Source organism: Pristis pectinata, chromosome 3, assembly GCF_009764475.1.
Source record: "Pristis pectinata isolate sPriPec2 chromosome 3, sPriPec2.1.pri, whole genome shotgun sequence".
NCBI lineage: Eukaryota > Metazoa > Chordata > Chondrichthyes > Rhinopristiformes > Pristidae > Pristis > Pristis pectinata.
In genome coordinates this window covers 122,223,603-122,230,044 of record NC_067407.1, presented here as the reverse complement: position 1 = coordinate 122,230,044, position 6,442 = coordinate 122,223,603, and the positions used below count along the sequence as shown (strand labels likewise).

Sequence of the window (6,442 nt, the reverse complement as noted above, 5' to 3'; positions counted from 1 at the left end):
CAATCTCTGGAGAGTTGTAGGCTGTCCCTTCCTGAAGTTGTGGTTTGAAGGCCCTGATCTATTGCCCAATTTCCTTGAAGGACTGGTGAAAGTCATCATGATCCCCATTAATTGATGCTGGAGCTATATACATCATGACAGTGATACCATTTATAACATTTTGAAGATGCTCCTGGAAATGTATGTTGCTCTAGAAGTGGCTCTAGACCAACAGTTATGTTCCTTTATCATTTTCCTAATGTCGCATAACCAGAGCCCATGGAACATTAAGATGAAGAATATTGGCACCATTGTATTTCAGGAGGTAGGGAGCTAGAATAAATAGGTGGAGCTGGTACCAACTGAGGGAAAATGATTGGTGCTTTACTCCAAATGGCCTTTATATGTTCCCCTTTTTGTAAGATGATAGGTTTTCAGTTAGCTCCCAAGGTGCTTCTTGTAGTGAGTTCCCAGAGGAATGATTACTATTGCAAGGAGACAAAATAAGAATTCTGTTCATGCTTAACCAAAGCGAATAAAAATTTGTAACATTTGTAGTGCCTTTTAAAACCTGGATTTTATGTGAATAATTTGAAGATTACTATTTTAGTTTAACAAATACCACATTATTTTGTTCATTTCTTGTGATTTTATTTTGGAGCGCGGCTGTCTTTACTTGCTCTACTTGATCGATGAAGGCTGGATGTTTTGGCCTGAAGCCATTTGGATTTGCCATTGTGCTAATCCTCAAGTGATTCTCTTTCTTTAAACAAAAATGTAGTGACAGCAATCTTTGAAGACCTTATTGTGACCTGAGATTTTACTGCAGGAGAAAACATCACTTTCATCCAGATAATTGTTGCTTTCACAGGTTCTGGTTACAGCTGAACACTGCATGGACTGAAGAGTCAAGTGCAGTCATTGCACTGGATAACGTGACTCTCAGCCTTGACTGTTATCTAACAAGTGAGTATAATTATCACCTTTTTTCTGTTTAATAATACTGGATCCTTAACAAATCATCTGTCAGAGTAAAACCTTAATGGATAAGTATAGAGGGAACTTCAGTCTCTGGCATTCCCTGGTGTTTGATGGTAGAATGTGTAAATGCAAAGAACTAAGAAGTGAAATAATGGGGAGCAGTGGGTTAGAATATTATCTCTGGAGCTACGTTTGATAAATATGACGGGCTTGTATTGTTGATACAAAAGTTTCTTTCATCTACAGAAGTTACAACGCTGTGTAACGTTCCAGTTCCACCCATGGCTCCACAGCAGAAACTCTCCATTATCGAGCATAATTTGGAGAGATGATTAGGACCACTGAAGTTTGAAGCAACATGTAATTCTTCTGAGGTGTGACCCAAGGTCCTTCACTGAGAAGAGTAATTGTATTTTATTCTGTGGGTCTGATTTCAGACCCCAATAACTGACAACTCTCAAGTTGATGAGCATAAAAAGCAAATGAAAATAAATATTGTTAACTAATATAAAAGAAAATGCATTCAAATTTTGAGGATATTGGTTGTTATCTCCCTGCTGTGTGTTGTGGAAGTGTTAAATATGGAATTCATCCAGTGAAAAGTAGCAGTGTGATTGGGTGAATAATGTAAAGCTGTCTGAAATTTGAAACAAGTAATCTAAGGGCAGTCAGCTATTTTGCATTGGAGACCTGATTTCCAAACCTGATTAAATCATGGTTAAAAACCTGCTTTGGACTGCCTTAACACATAATAGCTTTTTCAAAATTATATTCCTGGTTTTGTAATTATAGCCCTATAAGCTCAGTAAGTGTAATAGGAAAAACATTGATACCCATTATACTGTAAACAATTTCTACTTAATCTTGTTTAATAAAAATAAAACATTCGAATTGACATGAACGTGAATCATGTAAAACAATTTATTGGAATGCGTTGAAGATATCACATTACTGTGGATTAATGCTAATATGCTGAAGCTGCTTATTTTGATCTTCCACAGAAATGTCTGTCAAGTCTCATGAGCCAAATGCCCCTTTATATTCTGCATTTCTTTAACTTGCATTCCATCAGCCTCTCAACTTAAAATAACACATTGAAGTTTAAACTCCTAAACCTGCCTTCCTTATTTCATTAGAGGAATTGTAGATCCTTTTTTTCCACATTATTGCAGGTAGCATTTACCAAAGGAACTAAAAAACTGATGGATCAAGGCTCATAACATCGACATGGATTCTTGAAGAGGTGATGTCCCATTATGTTGCTAGGCACACTTGCTAGGGTCTGCAGACAGGGTCTACCATTTCTTTTTATACTTTCACCCTCATGTATTTGACATGTCCATAATCAACTATTGGAAGAGCAGCAACTTGCCCCAACTAAGTTATAGAGTGCTAACTACTGGAGGTGGATGTTTGATAGTTGGCACAGAAACACCCATCTTCAGCGGTTAGCACTGCTGCCTCACAACTCCAGAAACTAGAGTTCAATCCTATCCAAAGGTGCTGCCTATATAGAGTTTGCACTTTATACCTGTGACTGTGAGGATTTCCCTCAGATGATGTGGTTTCCTCCCTGGACTCTTGACCTCACAATCTACCTTGTTGTGACCTTGCACCTTATTGTCTACCTGCACTGCACTTCCCTGTAGCTGTGACACTTTACTTTGTATTCTGTTATTGTTTTTACCCTGTACTACCTCAGTACACTCTGTAATGAATTGATCTGTACGAACGGTATGCAAGACAAGTTTTTCACTGTACCTTGGTACAAGTGACAATAGTAAACCAATACTAATACCAATGTGCTGTTGTACGTTAATTAGCTGCTATAAGTTGCCCCAACTATTATTAGTTGGTGAATAAATCAGGAGAGTTAATGGGTAAGTGATTGCGAATAGTTTACAGGGAAAATAAATGAGGGAAGGGGACTGATAGAATTCCTCTGAGAGCTGACATAAACAATACAGCCAAATGGCTTCCTCATAAGTCATAAAAAATGTATTGCATCTTATCAGGTGCAGGAAAACAAGAAGTGCACCATCCCAGTAATTAAGTTCAAGGCATGACTCGGGTATTTCTTAGGAAGATTCAGTTATGTATAACCAGACATTCACGCACATTTCTGGTCTGCTGTAGTGGAGGAGATTCTAAAAGGATCAATTATCTGCCAGAATTAGAGCAGGCCACCTCAGCATGCAGACTAGATTTGGAGAGGTCTGCTTTAAGGGCACGTTATTCCATGGCTTGTTCTATCTCATTGTTTTTTTTTCTCTCCAGACAGTTTCAATAGAGAGATTTATAGCAGAGAACTCATCTGCTGCAAGTAATAGTGTTGGAGACATATAAAAATGAATATTTGCCACCGAGATTCACAACACCAATAAAATAAAGCATAGAAAGCCATAAAATGACTGCTTTTATCTCTGGCTGAAGTATTTCATTTCCCAGGTTATTTGCCAGTCTCCTTTAAATCGGCTAATGCCACAACTGATTCCCTGGCAGTGCTGGATTTCCATTTCACAAGCATCCTTTGACAACTACATTCTGCATGGCAAAACATCAGGAAGTGGTTTCAATTTGTCTTTCCCAAATTAGGAGTTAAATGAGGTGTCTATCTCATTGAATGTATCTAATGTTCAGCTCCACAAAATATGCTACAGCTGAAAGTGTGTTGTGGTCCAGTGGAACAGAACTCAGTCAATCTTCCACTTTCAGTTGTTCAAGTGGGAAAGCTATATTGTTGTATTTTCCACAGAACAGAAAGGGGTTATTCAGTCCAACCAGTGTCTGCAGAAGTTAATGCTCCACACAAGCCTGCTCTCCCCACTCCCTTGACTAATACTTAGGAGAACAGTAGGATGTTAATGTCTGGGTCTCAGTGTACAATTAAAATTTAGTTCAGGACAGGTCAAAGTCAATTCACGAATGCACAGGTGATAGGAGTTGTGGAAGCAGTTGCTTTGAGTATTGTGTGTGAGTGTTCAGTGTAATATATGAATATTAGATGGGAGTATTGATTGGCAAGGATTGTTGTCAGCTGAGCAGTGGGTTTGTGGAGCAGTGTGTGACTGCAGTTTTTATAGTTGCTAGTAGATGGGAGTTGTTATAGGTTGCAATGAAATGTTCACATGTGAAGTCATTCTTGAGACATTGAGACCTGATAGTAAGGGGCATTGTTGAATGCTGTGACTTCTCTGGCCATCACTTCCCATTCTCTCTCCATTTCTACACAGTGGTATTTTCTCAGCAGCTGAGGATATAGAGCCCCCATCTTGGCAGCCACCTCTTCCACTTGGATCTTCTGATCAGTGACAGAGAAGCAGGGTGCCTGCTCTTGTGTCTATCTTCCCATTCTTCACTACAAATTACACAGCACCTTCTAGCATTGTTGCAATTAGTGTCCATTTGTCTTTTAAGAGCTGCACATATAGCATTTATTATCACTATTAACATCTGGTGCATTGGTACCCGAAATTACTCATGTTTGCTGCGCCTTAAGGCTTAAGTGCATTTAGCAAGATGGCGCTGGAGCGTGGCGACTCATTGCAAGCTGGTCTCTACAGATCTACTCATTACCGTTACTATAATCGTTCTACACTTTTAAATTTAAACTCTATGTCATTATTACTACACTTTACTCTGTACTGTTATTGTTTTTACCAGTACTACATCAATTCACTCTGTACTAACCCAATGTAACTGCACTGTATAATGAATTGACCTGTACAATCGGCATGCAAGACAAGTTTTTCACTGTACCTCGGTACAAGTGACAATAATAAACCAATACCAAGATGCATGCACAAAATTCTTGAAAACCTCACTGGGACACATTGGCACGGGTCCCTGAAATGCTTTTATGTGCAATTTGAATTTATACCTCCAGAGATCTTTTAAGAACTGGAGAAGCCTATGATTGATGGCCACAGCAGTAGCCTTAAATTAAGCTAAATTGGCAGTGAAGATTAATTGAAGCTGATCTTCTTAACAATTGACAATTGAAAAAAATGACACAGATGCAACCACTTACCTCAGAAGTGAGGTAAGAGGGCTGGGCTGCAGGTGAAATTGAAACAGCGTGGGTCCAAGACCCCCTCCCCAATATACTACTAGCTAACGCCCAGTCCATTGAGAACAAAGTTGATGAACGAAGGGCAAGACTGACCTACCAAGGAAAACTGGGGGACTGCTGTGTGCTCAGTCTCACCAAAACGTGGCTTACACCTGCTTCAGCTGACTGCGCAGTACAACCTGAGGGCTTCGCAATTCACTGGATGGACGACATCCTCAGGCAAAGTTACAGGCAGAGGGGTCAGCTTCCTAATCAGCACCTCGTGGTGCTCAGACATAACGGTCCTGGCTAGTTCCTGGTCACCCAGCTTGGAATATCTAACGGTGAAGTTTCACCCATACTGCCTGCCATGGGAATTCACTTCAGCTATCCTGACGACAATCTACATCCCACCCCAGGCGGACATGAAGCCTGCATTCAATGAACGGCTCTGTGTTCAACAGCCTTGAAACAGTATACCCTGAGGACCTCTTCATCATCACTGGTGACTTCAACCAGGCCAACCTTAAGAGGGTGTTACCAAAGTACTACCAGCATGTCTCCTGTTCCACCAGGAGCCCAAACACCCTTGACCATTGCTACACAACCATCGAAGCTGCCGACCGAGCCATCTCCTACCCATATTTTGGTAAATCAGACCACCAGGCTGTGCTCCTTCTCCCTGCATACAAACAGAAACTGAAACAGGAGAATCCAGTACAGTACAGAAAGTCATACAGTGCTGGTCTGAGGAAATACACTTCTATACGACTGCTTTGAGTCACTGGACTGGTCCATGTTCAAAGACTCAGCTGCCAGCCTGGATGAGTATGTCACCACTGTCGTGGACTTTATCAGCAAGTGTGTTGATGACAGTGTATCAAAGAGGACAATCTGGGTGTTCCCAAACTAGAAACCATGGATGAACCAGGAGATCCGCTCCCCAATGAAGTTCAGGACTGTGATGTTCAAATCGGGTGACCCTGACCTTTACAAGAAATCTAGATACAACCCCGTAAAGCTATCAGGGATGCCAAGGGACAATAACAGTTCAAAATCGAGTCCCAGACTAGCTGTCAGTTGTGGCAGGGCTTATGTGCCATAACAGGCTACAAAACGAAATCAGGCAGCAAAGCTTGACAACAGCGCATCCCTTCCCGATGAGCTTAATGCATTCTATGCACATCTTGAACAGAAGGGGATTGGAATGTCACCACCCACCCTGACAGCTTCCAATGCACCTGAACCCACAGTCACCGTTTCAGACGTCAGATCGGTCTTCCGGAGAGTGAACCCGCGGAAAGCATCTGGCCCAGGTGGTGTCTCTGACCGCGTCCTTAGATCCTGTGCAGATCAGCTGATGGAGGTATTTGCAGACATTTTTAACCTCTCCCTGCTTCAATCCAAGGTTCCCACCTGCTTTAAGACGGT

At 41.2% G+C, this 6,442-nt stretch overlaps 1 protein-coding gene across 1 annotated transcript in view; it reads left to right on the top strand.

The window, feature by feature from the left end:
* The first annotated feature begins 869 nt into the window (after positions 1 to 869).
* The window catches only part of LOC127568015 (ALK tyrosine kinase receptor-like), a 257,341-nt gene continuing 251,768 nt past the window's right edge, over positions 870 to 6,442 (top strand). The window contains exon 1 of the mRNA XM_052011262.1: positions 870 to 945. The gene's annotated coding sequence lies outside the window, so the exon portion shown is untranslated. The remainder of the gene's footprint in view (positions 946 to 6,442) is intronic.